Raw genomic sequence first — 13,294 nt, 5'->3', positions numbered from 1 at the left:
TTGGCAATTAAACTACTGTAAAATTTCGAAACCCAATCACTGTGCTAACCTCACTAGTGAATTACACTTTTAATGGAGGAAAATCTTTTGTGCTTGCATGCACCTGTGGGCTTGGCGTAGTGACAGACATTGAAATTATACAAAGGTCTTCAATGCTAAATGAAGGCTGACCAACTAGTTTTGCACACATCAAAGGAATGAATCGGATAGAAAAATATTATTACAATGTAATTTTTTTTATTTTATTATATAACTATCAGCCGGTATTATATGTTGTCCCTTTTAAGGAATATTCAATCTCCATGCGACAATAACTTTTCATGGCAACTTTTGTTCTGAATCTTTCCACATTCCCTTTTTTGAGTGATAAAAATGAAAAAATTGAAGCGCCTTCAAGCATTCAATTTCCAGGCCGGCTGCCAAAATTTTATCTACTAGTTCCCAGTCTTCGCCACCCTAGGCATGTCTAAATCGTTCCATGTCCATGCCACCAATTCTAAAAGGAGATAATACTCTAGAGTAATGATATAAGTCTCTTTTTAACCCAGAAGATTAATAGATTTTAAATGGAAAAAAATATTTTCCATATTTGATCTTTTAACTTCATTGTTTTGAGTATCAATGTAGTCTTTTTGCAAAGCAACAAAATTACACATCATACAATAAAAATTTCCCTGTAAAATAGGGTGAGGTTTTCCCTTCTGGTGGCTTAAATGCCAAGATTTTATTTTATTTGATTATTGATACCTTACATTATACATACAAAGTACATACCTATCCCCGTATGACTTGTACAGTGCTATAGGTCCTTACCCATCGTGCTCCCAGCGCCTATTGGGGTGGTTCACAGTATAACAACAGTCCAGACGAGTCAGGAGTGCATTAAATGTGGTTGTTTCCCTGAATACAATGCTAAAAAACAACACATACCAAACATTAAATGAAAGATATTTCAGTATTTTATCATTAAATTACATTCTCTGTCATTGTTTAACTATATTTTAGTTAAAGTAACGACAGTTTTTGTTCTGTTTATTAGTCTTATTATTCATGATAACATACCAATACCAAACAAAATCAACCTTGTACTATCTAATGTTTATTCAACTGTTAATAATCTAGGTTTTGACACTAGTCAAAAACTCTTTAAGCTTTATGTGAACTGTAACTGTTCTTCCTTTCTCCACTTAAAAAATAAACCATGTTTACTGTGTTTGCAAATGAAGGAGACCTTTGAAGAACTTGCACCTGGTCGACATTTGGCCTCAGCTTTGAACTGATCTGTTCTCAAGTTCTCGTAAAGGTTTCCATAAGCCTGTGCAAATACAGTAAGTCAGTAAACACTCTTTAATTCTTCAATATGATATATATTGCAGCATGCATAGTAGGTGAGCATTTCTACTTGCTAAGAATTCCATAAGCTACAATCAAAATTATAACTTTGGTACTTTAATTTTTAATTCATTATTATTTTACCTAACGTTCGTTTAATATAACTAATCTCACCTTACGTATATGATCAACAATAATGACAGGCATGGACAAGTGTAAATCACGCACAAATACAATATCATTTGGATTTGTCACCACAGTTATAGCATACTGTAAACCAATTGATTTATGAAATTTAGACTTCATGTGGAGCAATACATATTGGCGTATTCGACTCTTTTCCAAAGCATGTTTGATATCGATATCTTTAGTGTGAAAATGGATAATGATAACATTTAGGAATTCATCTTTCGTTTCTTGATATATCTCTTCAAGAATATTAATAAAATGTTGCACCCATTGTCCCTGCCTACCGCCGACTGTCAACACAATATTTACAGTAGCATTTATGTTCCATTTATAGCCCACTGGTGAACAAATGCCACTTATCTAAATTTTGTCTACTTGTCTACTTTTTGTCTACATTTTTGTGTCTAACATAGTGAAGCATCACTAAGAAACAAATTAACTAGAACACGAAGGATGCTATTTGAAAATTACAAGCAAATATATGTTATTATTATTTAGAGCAGTTTAATGTATGTTTTTCTTGAGGTCAACACGTTAACTAAAAATACTATAAAATGACATTTATAAAACAAATTTCGTGAAAAACTAAATATTATTAATATTACTATGTAGAAATTGATATTTATATTATTATTACAGAATGCATCGAGTCTCACAGTCTCAATCAAAGACATCACGCAAAAGATTCTCTAAGATTTGGCTTCTTTAACTATCTCTCCTTTATTCACTCATCCGTCTTTAATTAATCAACGTTATTGTTACGGCAAAACAACAGCAACACCACCTTTTCTTGGATCATATTTTGCAAATAGGTATCCCGATTTAGTTCTATAAATTCCTTGAACGACAGAGAATCATCGTGATCCTTTCATTTTGTGTCCCAGATCCTAAAAGAAAACAGACTCTGGAATATTGTCATGAATATAATTTTCTCATTGTAAACTGTATTAGGAAACAGTTGATGATGCAAGCGACCTCTTTCGATGGACTCCTCAAGACTCAAACCAAACCAAAGCTTATTTAACAAAAGTTAAAAAAGTATCGTTTCCATGAACTTTCGAATGATTTGATTCATAAATAACACAAACCCAGAAATGACAAATGTAATAATATCCATAATGATATGTACTGCTTATCGCTTGTAAAATTAACTATTATTGTCAAAGGGAGTTGAGTGGGATGGGGGTAATCTGGGGGTAGAAATATCGTGAATTTGTAGTAATGGATACTTTTTCATATTGCTCGACCAAAGAGTTTCCAGTTACAGCGGGCTAACCACGTGACACGTTCAGTGAAAGATAAAAAAAAGAGCACAAGATACAAACATTTAAAACAGAATCATCGTTACTTACTACAGCCACACCAGTTATTATTCTCAATCCCCCCGAACCACCAAGAACCATTTTCAAGTCACCTTTTGAATCAACAACTATAGTTGGACAAGCTGTTGATACAGAGCGTTTCCCAGACTGAATAAACTTGGCTTTTGACGCTTTTGGTTGATAACTTTTTGATGTATTTGGTAACGAAAATGAACTCATATGATTGTTGTAGACTATCCCTGTTGTATAGGATCGAATCTTTGCACCAAAACTGAATAAAAAAGTTATTGTATGTGGTTATAAATAGCACATTGAAAATGAGCGACCTGCAAAGCAAACTGCTAGATGTATGCAGGGTTTTGACGTAGTTATGTTTCCATTTGAAATATTTTTGTATGCTCCAGTGTAGTGTTAACTGTGTAAAATACTACCATGATCCTTAAGCTCAAACAACAAATGCAGTTGTGTAAAAGAGTGGTAATTGACCGTCCATCACCGTAGCCAATACAACGAGATAAAGTTGTAGCTTTCAAATTGAACTATGAAAATGCTTACCAATAACCAACTGTGTAGTGACAGACATAGCATTTCCAGTTGACAAAATTACTGATACATGTGTAGTCCCAGAGTCTTTTCTGGTGGAGTAGAACTCTTCATAGTAAAAACTATCGTGTGTTTCATTGTTCCATATCTTTTTACGCAAATCTTCAGCATATGTTGTATTTATTTGAGCATCCTGGGACTGGAAAATAAAAAGCACCAATTTAAAAAATTAATATTATTATAATGAAACATCATCCGAATGAAAAGTTCATGTTTAATTCAATATTTGAGAAAAAAAACTTAAGACAAGAAAAACAAGACAATTTTTTATTTTAACAGCAATATTTCGAATATATTACAAATTCATCATCAGAGTCTACATAGAATTGACTTGTTTTTTCTCCCATATTCAGTTAAACATGAACTTTTTATTCGGAGTATGTTTTATATTATACTAAGAAAGTAAACATGTTTATACTTTATATGATATAAGGAGTTTTACTTTATCGACTGTTACTTTCATGATTTTGGGGTTTATAAAACTGGGTTTTTCTCTTTGTTCGTTTATCACTACCTATACAAAATAATGTTTTCTATTGTCTTAAACGTACTTTTCAACATTAGGATAAAATTCTGGATCACCAATGAACGGACGACAAGCATACCCGAACTTAAACGCCTCAAAATTCGATGCCATGTTAGTGTCTGCTTGTTACCTGTTATGGAGTCGGGACCAAACTTGAAACCTAAAATAACAAAGAAGTCGTCAGTGAAATGTGCATTCAGAACTAACATATGATTGATAAACGCACATTAAATTTACAAATATAAGTTGTTATGACACCAGTTTCAACTAATATTTACTTTGACAATAGTCTAATGTTATTCGGTTCTATTCGTGAACAATGACAACCAAACCTTTTAAAATGTTAAGTATCATTAAGGAGCTGCTCTAATTGATAGCGATTTATCTCTCTCATATACATTTTCATTGTCTTTCCAGCAAGCCGAATATTTTCCAAATTGAAAGGTGCTGTTCATGAGGTTATTTCTTGTGCCTTGAGCAGATGTGAAGGATCAAACATTAGAAATATTTTTCTTCCATTGTGAACAAACCATGGCTTCTCGTTGGTGACATTCAATTTTTGTGACATACTGTAGAAGTTGAACCCCATATCTGATATTACCAAACAAATGTTCAACCCAATCAAATCAAGCTTGCGAATGACTTCTTTGATCAAATCTTGCAAAACATCAACTAGACAAGATTCATTAACAAGTACATACCCAAAAGGTTGCTTCCAACCTCCAGATATGCTTCGCAGCACGAATACAAGACCTGATGTTGCCAATTTGTTTGTTCGATATCCACCAAAGTCATCTACTCCAACAATCTTATCTTCTGTGATGTTGTTGTAAAGGTGTGTTTTTAATGATATCTCAACACAAAGAGTGCACAGCTTTTCCATATCATTCATGTAACACACTTCTTCTTTCAACAGATTTAAGGTTGCCTGAGGAATACCAGCTGCTATTGGAATTCGTGAAACAAACCGTCTAATTGAAGACTTTGTTGGCAGAATAAACAGCTTGGCGAGGAGGCTATACGCTTTGCCACTAGCATGATACAATGAAACTGCTAAGGACTTCATTTCTGGTGAGTACCTTCTTCCATGTTTTTTTGTTGAATGTAACTTCAGTTGCAATTCTATAAAATTAGACAGTTATATTAGCCATAATATCTTGGAATCTTGTCTATGGTTTGCAAAGAACATTTGCTAGGGACAACTCTAGAACCAACACTTATTAGCACATCAATTCCTTCTTCTGACCCAAGCAGTGACTGCACTTCCTCATTGCAACTGCATTGCAACAACTACAATGTTATAAAGAAATAAAACAGTATGAGTTGTATGTGGATGCACAGCATACTTTTATATCAAGTGGCAATACAGCTGTTACAATCATTATGAGTTGTATGTAGATGTACAGCATACTTTTATATCAGGTGGCAATACAGCTGTTACAATCATTATGAGTTGTATGTAGATGTACAGCATACTTTTATTTCAGGTGGCAATACAGCTGTTACAATCAGTGCATGTTGCCCATTATAAATTATTGTGATAAATATCAGTTCTATCAATTTTAAAGTACCTTCTCTGAAAAATTTTTGATTTCTGATGCTGGTAAATCATCTAAAGTTAGTTTGAGCTGTTCACACAGACCTGAAACCACATAGTCATAAACCCAAGGTTTTAAAATGCATGGTGACGGACCACCTTGCAAAATGGAGGCAGCCATAAGATTTCCAGCATACAAAAATTCATTCTCTGTCATTGCTGATGTTGAGATAATGGGAACACCAGTAATGAACAGTCATTCATTGTCTAATTTCTTTAAGAGCTTCTGCAAACATAAAGGATCTTTTAAATGCTCTACATACAAATATGTGACAATGACTATTTAAAGGCAATGGACTTTTGTACTTTTTAAAAACAAAAAATGGATGAGTCAAACCTGTTAAAAATTCTTTCCTTGGTCTTCCAGTACCTTGAGCAGGCTCACCAATAAAAACTACTTTAAGTTTATTTTCATTGATAATCCAGCTACAACATTTTCTTGTCTCAATGTAATCAGCAAATAGCTGGCCTCTCCTTACATTTATTCTAGATTGTGCTTTGGGATTTTTCACTAACGGTTCAAGAATATCTGAAATTGACTTCACACCAGTATCCAAACTCACATATTCAGTGACATCTCCACTTGTGTGTCCTTCTGCAATATCAACTGAAAGTTCAAATTTTCTTTCTTGATAAAATGCCCGTCAGTTAGCATTTTCTTCACATATGTCTGCATGTAATACAATGTCTTTATCTACAAAATTTCCATGACAAGTGGGACACTGTACATAAATATTTTTATTTCTAGGATTTGTAGGGCAATGCCCAAATGGCAAGGCTGTTTGGGAAGATTCGTTTCTTTTAGAAGTCAAAGAAAAATCAGACTTTGATGTTGACAAGCCATCTCGATTTAGTTAAAAGGACATAGTAGGTTCATCGGATATCTCATCAGGTAAGGAATGAAAATCATAAAATTCATCATCATCAGAAGACACTACTGAAAGATCTACGACTTGTTTCTTATTTCCTTCAGTTTCATACTTATTTTTAGTAGTTTTTAAGTTGACTTTGCTACCAGAACAAAAATTGATCATGATCAGAGTGTTTTTTATGTCAGCGCCAGTACTTTCTCCCTATCAAAATCTTTGCAAACTTTTACAGGTAATTTGGAGCCTCTTTCACTGTTAGAGTACCATCGTTTACGGTGATTATGTCTACCTGTATTACAACACGATTATCCACAGGCTTTTTTGAAGGTGGACATTGGCTAGTTGATTTCCTTTTCGATGACGAGCTCGAGATCTTCGTGTTAAATCCTACTCTACATTCTCCTTTTATAGACATTTAATGGTCTAATGTCTTCGCCTGAATACATACCGACAATTTTGCTTCTACTTTAGATCCGCATTTGAAACAAAACCTGTCCGTAAAACTTAGTTCATTTCCACAAGTTCCTTTTTCCGCCATTTTGTTACGGGAATGACATGTCTTAAAAGTTTTGTGATCATACTTCATGTTGGACAACATTTAGGTGTCTAAATTCTGATCAAAAAATATTTACGGATTTGAAAAATCTTTTCGGATTTTCAAAGTATTTTCCCATTTAGAAATATATTTTTACATTTTCGATATATAATTACAGACTGGAAATATTTTTTTGGATTTGAAAAATATTTTGCGATTAAAAATATATTTTCACAGTGGCCCTTCTCGGCTTCCGTACAAATTACCAAGGAAACGGTAATAAAATTCAAACATGAAAATAGAAACAATAAAAATCACAAGGCCGTATCTTTGTTTTACATAACAATAAAGGCCCAAAATTATTTGCCACGTATCTACTCAAACGACGCTGATATTTGAAACTTAACTTATCAGAACGTTAAATCTATCTAAATGTTCAACTGTTCAAAGCTTCATGCCATTAACCAGTGAAAGGTTTGTAAAACAAAAGATAAAGAATTTTCATACGCGATGACGACGTATAAATGTGACCATGGAAGCTTATAATTCTGTAATTGTAGATTAATCAAAGTCAAACAAAGTTACAATTCCAAACAACAACAATTTTCTTACCAACAACAAATCATTGCAATCTTAAACAAGGTATGTTTACGTTGATGTGTTTGTTTATATAGAAGTTAAAATGATTGTTATAGTAACTATTAGTCGTTGGCCCACAACGTCTGTTTGTAAAATATGTGTTACTTCATTTTTCACCTAATGGCTTGTGTCATTATTGAAGGAAATTTACAACTCAATTTTTACTTTGAAATCGCAAATGGATAAATGCATGTCATCATTGAATATTTTAGACATTTAAGTCGTTTTAGAAGTAGAAATATTGATCAGGAAGTGTGTTATCTTTGTGATAAACTAGTTTGTAAGAATTTGCAAATCTTTTTGACGTTACAATTGTCTTTCGTCAAGCTTTGGTTGCGAAGGTTCATGTATGCAAATTCATCGCATTATAGTTACAATAAATTTAAAAGCAGATATGAGTATTGCAACTTATTAATTCATTTTAACACTCCCACTTTAAGATCATATCTTAAATTAAACGAGAACAAGTTGCGAAATCAGACATTGTAAATTTTCATACGTTGAGTATGTATCTGAGGTTTATCACCATGTACTTACTTCCAAAATATCTTAAAAACGGTATAATTTTGTAAAATGTATACTTATTTCTATTGATCAATTTGATCCAAATTATATTCAAACTTATGAACAAAAACAATAAAAATTATAAAACCATATCTTTGCTTTACATAACAAACTATTCGTAAGATGTTTTAATTTCCGTAGCGCAAAATAATTTTCCACATATCGACTCGAAGGAAGAATATATGATGCTTAAGTTGTCAGAACTTTAAATCTTTCTAAAAGTTCAACTGTTCAAGGCTACACGCCGTTAACTAGTTAAAAGGTTTGCGAGACAAAAACAAACAATTTTCATGCTTGATTACGACGTATAAATGTGACCCATGGAAGCTTGTAATTCTGTAATTGTAGATAAATCAAACGAAGTTGCAATTCCAAACAAGAACAATATGCTTACCAAAAACAAATCACTGCCATCTTAAACAAGGTAAGGCTTATTTTAAAGTATATTTAATTATTTATGAGTCACCACGAAGTACATTTACTTTAAAATAGCAAATGGACTCATGCATGTCATCATTGAATAGTATAGATATTTATTGTCGATTTCAGTTAACTTTTCAAACGGCGGTTGCCAAGTTACTTTCTAATGTTGCCAGTACATTTCCAAAGATGGAATATTCGATATGAACTTGTCAACTTGAGTTAACAAGTTGTGTACTTGAGTACTGAAGTTGTGAACTAAAGTTGCGAAGTACTGGCAAACGCGAAAGTTCTTTGTACCCTGTAGACATTTGGCAACGAATCCGTTCAGTAAGCAAGGAAAAGCTTTACCAATAGAAGTAAGAAATGAAATACTTGAAATGTGATTAAATAACGAGCGTTTGACAAACATTTCGAAACAATTAAATCTACCGTATAAGAATATATCAAACATATTAGATCTATGGGTAGACATTGGTTCTATTGCACCTCGCCAGAGCGTGCATGTCATCATTGAATAGTATAGATATTTAAATCGTTTTCGAAGTAGCAATATTGATCAGCAAGTGTGTTTATTTTTGTCATAAACTATAGTGTCGCTTATTAAATTTTGTAAGTCAACATTTTAAATGGGGCTAAAGAATTTTCCTTATCTTTGTGACGTTACAATTATCTTTCGTCGATGCTTAGCTGTTGACGCTAATGTTGATATGTGCAAATTCATCGCATTAAATAATACAATACTGAAGATCTCTGACTTCCTATCAACTTGATAACCTTATAAGTGCAGCTAGGCAATCAAACAATTCTGCACATCTGTGTAAAAGGAGGCATGCATATGTGACGTCATTCGTGTCACGTGTCCTAAGATATGAATATTACAACTTATTAATTCCTTTTAACACTCCCACGTAATAGTCATATTAACATAACTAACAAATGTTCATGATACAAACTTAATACGTATCATTCTTCTTTGACTTCAACTACTTCCAATAGCTTTGATATTAAAGTTTTGATATTAAACTTTTGAGAGTCTTTTGGTCATTAAATCACCAAACATGACTTCTGTTTGGCAACACTTGAAAGAAATGATGTTATTTTTGACGTGTTGTCACACATTGTGATACGACACATCTACAGTGGTTGACCAAAAAAAATGTCCCCGTAATGAAATATGAGTTTTGTTTCTAAAATTCATGAATTTAAAAAAAAACTGTTCAGAAATAATCGTAATAACAACATTTCTAGTAAACGACAATACTTAAGCAGTAATTTACAAAAAACAGTGCATGTGCAGAAATGTCGACGTTCCTGCAACACTGAAATTATTCGTCATGTTTATATATTGCAACAAAAATCAACACAAACATGAAGCAATTTTTAAAACCAACGCAACGTATACATGAAAATAAAGAAGTTGAATTGTTAAGAGTGATGAACAAAACGCCGTCTACAGATATATCAGAATAAAAAAGGCGAAGGGATCGTTAAATTTGATATATGCTAAATGCTGGAGTCAGTGTTTGTGATTAGGAAGTTGCAAAGAAGTTTCTACTAAGTTACTGTGAAGTAAAATACTGAGTTCAAAGTTGAGGTTAACTTGAGATTGTAATCACACCTCCTAGTGGTAGAAAACAACAGACCACTGAGAGAAGGAATATCTTCATTGCTAAAACCTTAAAGTTAGGTACCCTATCAAAGATTTCTTTTAAATCTTATAGTTCCAGACTTTAAATGCAGCTTTTAGATAATCTTTGTAGCTTTGCAAATGTCTTTGTTGATGCTAAGGTTTATTTATGCAAAGTTTCGTCGTATTAAATAATTAAAAAACTGAAATTCTGTGATTTCCTCATCAATCTGATATTGAACATTTTTATAACTTCATCAATACAGTTAGGCAATCAAATAATTCTGGACATCACGTGATACATCAGTGAAAACACAAACTGTGCAACAGCCGTTTCTTACGTCACTTCTGGCATTCAAGACAAAGACAAAACATAAATTTCCACATGACTTTGGAAACTCTATAGTTGTCCTTATTCAAACTAAAGCTTGAATTGTTTTGTCCTCTGAATGCCAGCTCCTTTTGTAAATATTTGTCTTCCTTTTTGTCTTTTTATCCTCATTATGACGTTTCACAGCCTCTCTTCTTGTCTTTCAGAATAAAACTTCCTCGTTAACATCGTTGTCCTTAATGTTTAACACTTGCAAATATAAAAAAGTTTCATTTTTATGATTCTCGAAAACGTCGCAAAATGATGCTTTTATACATAGCCAATGCTGTTCGCAGCAGCACAATCACAAGAAACTATCTTTAATTTCTCCCTTATCGAAACTGTTAGAATCTGCTCTCTCAGTTTTCTTTTCAGTCGGTGCGTACCATAGAGACGTGTTATAAATTACGAACATTCTGATCTATAATATTTTGCGAACTAAAATGTCTTTGTAAAAGCTCATAGAAATTATATCTGAAAACTTTTATCGTATTTGTAGATACACGTTCTAAAAAAGTCACGACCAATAGGCAATATTCATCATTCGAGTTTACGTTAATGATCCCCTCAAAATGCGTTAGTTTATCAACATAGATTAAAAATTCTCATTTCATATTAAAATTTAATCAAAATAGTGTTTCATGTTCTTAAAATTGATAAAGAATTTTACCATTGCCAAACAATTGTCGTACATAGCCAAAGAAAAACAAGATCTTGTGTTACAACATGTTGTAAAACATATATATTTATAAAATCAAGTTTCAATTAATGCATTAGAGTCAATGAAATTAAATAAACATAAACCTTAGTAAATTTAAAAGACCATTAAACAACATATAACATATTCTTAGATACAGAGGCATGACATTCACAAATGACTATGCAAATTATTGAAATATATTCTTATGTCTGTTTTGTAACGTAAACTTTAAGGTAAAATATCATGTTTTTTTAATTTTTCTAAAGGTTGTTTGACAGGATACTGCAGTTGGTAAAAGCTGTAGCATACATGCTCTCTGTCATTATTAGTTTTAGGTTCTTTTGTAATTTTAAGACGATTTTGGTAAGTTAAATCAATGGAACCTAATAAAGGTTGTATAATATTTTTTTATTTGCTTGATTTTTATCTTGTTGATATATACCAAATTTTTGTACAGATGGAATCGTCAGGAATAAGAAATCTGTCTTACATTCAGCAAATAATTAACGTGGTGCAAAAGGAACTTGCTCAGTTTTTCATTAAACAATGGAACTCTCGTTACAAATCAACTTATGGAGAATGGGATGATACACACAACAGTGGTAACAAATTTTACAATTTAGAATCAAGAAGAAAGTTAGACCAAAAAACTCGACAAAAATATCAAGATGGAGATACCAGTAAGTGGGACTGTACGATATTATTTGATGCAATAATTTTTTCAAATTCAATTGGAAAGCACCTTGACAAAAACAAAGGATGCTGTTCATGCACTTCGTTGTGAAAGAAACAAGTACGCACATTGGTATGAAAGGGAATGCTCAGATGATGATTTTGATGATATAGTCAACATCATTGAAAAATCATTTCAAGATTTGAAATTTTCTCTCGATGAAATCAATAAAATAAAAAATCATCGAAACTGTTTTAATTCGTTCCAAGTTCTTCCTTCAAAATCTAATCATTTTTTTGTTGAACGCACTGAATTACGAGATAAAATTATAAAAGATCTTGAAAAATTAAGGAATGATAACAATGATAAACTGACATATTTTACATCACTGGTAATCCTGGCAGTGGTAAATCACAACTTGCAAGACAGGTTTGTGAAAAATATCGTGTGATTGGAAAAATAGAACTTCGTTTGTAATGACTCTCGATGGAAAAATGAGGAATCTCTTTTAAAACTTACTGTGAACTTGGATACCGTTTAAACTGTGACAAGTATATGATTAAAAATTTGAAGATGAAAATTGTTCCATCGCAGACAAAGTGAAGAATTTGCGATCGTTAGTATCCACACGATTAAAATTCTGGCAAAATTGGTTGATCATTGTAGACAACGTGGCACAGCTCAGCAAAATTTCTTCATTACTCCCCCAAGTTGGTGATCCCATGTGGATAAATGGACAAATCATAGTAACTATCCAGAACACAGATGCCGTACCTCAAGACGATGAGTTTAACAAACATATTTCTATCAGAAGTGGAATGAATGATAAAGAATGTTGTCAACTGTTGGAATATTACACTAAAGATGATAATACTGATGATCAATTGTTGAATGAAGTATCCCACGCATTAGATCGTCAACCGCTGGCTTTGGCTGCCGCTGGTTGTTATGTCAGTCGTGTAAACAAAGCAAACTGCTCATTTACTTGGAAACAATATTTAAAGAAAATATCTTCAGAAGAACAAGAAAACATGGACGCCACTTTTGTTAAATTTAACTCGGTATATCCTAGAAGTATGTTACAAGCTTCACTTTTAGCTGTCAGACAAAATGCTGAAGAATCCTCAATATTGGCAAATGTTATTAACTTTTTTCCGTGATATCGTTTGATCCTATACCACGAGACATTATTGTTTTTATGTTCAAAAATAGATCCCAAACACTCAAAGGAAGATATATGTCTTTGTTTAAAGGACTGCTCATTGTTCTTGCATTCAGAAAATAATGACATTAGTCTACATCGCATTGTTCACAAAGCAATTATT

General features: G+C 32.5%; 1 protein-coding gene and 2 long non-coding RNA genes across 3 annotated transcripts in view; all 3 read right to left on the bottom strand.

Moving 5' to 3' along the window:
* Positions 1-13,294, bottom strand: part of LOC124457251 (sorting nexin-29-like) — a 63,888-nt gene that overhangs the window by 35,391 nt on the left and 15,203 nt on the right. The window lies entirely within an intron of this gene.
* LOC124456740 lies at positions 2,109-4,072 on the bottom strand. Its single transcript, XR_006952431.1, has 4 exons — positions 3,998-4,072; positions 3,399-3,585; positions 2,874-3,114; positions 2,109-2,408 (listed from the first exon to the last, which is right to left on the bottom strand). It is a non-coding gene; the product is annotated as an uncharacterized LOC124456740 (long non-coding RNA).
* LOC124456735 lies at positions 4,068-5,569 on the bottom strand. The gene is made up of 3 exons (XR_006952424.1): positions 5,544-5,569; positions 4,305-5,262; positions 4,068-4,132 (listed from the first exon to the last, which is right to left on the bottom strand). It is a non-coding gene; the product is annotated as an uncharacterized LOC124456735 (long non-coding RNA).

This window comes from Xenia sp. Carnegie-2017, unplaced genomic scaffold (genome assembly GCF_021976095.1).
Source record: "Xenia sp. Carnegie-2017 unplaced genomic scaffold, XeniaSp_v1 HiC_scaffold_6, whole genome shotgun sequence".
Taxonomy (NCBI): domain Eukaryota; kingdom Metazoa; phylum Cnidaria; class Anthozoa; order Malacalcyonacea; family Xeniidae; genus Xenia; species Xenia sp. Carnegie-2017.
This window is presented reverse-complemented; position numbering and strand designations above follow the sequence as displayed.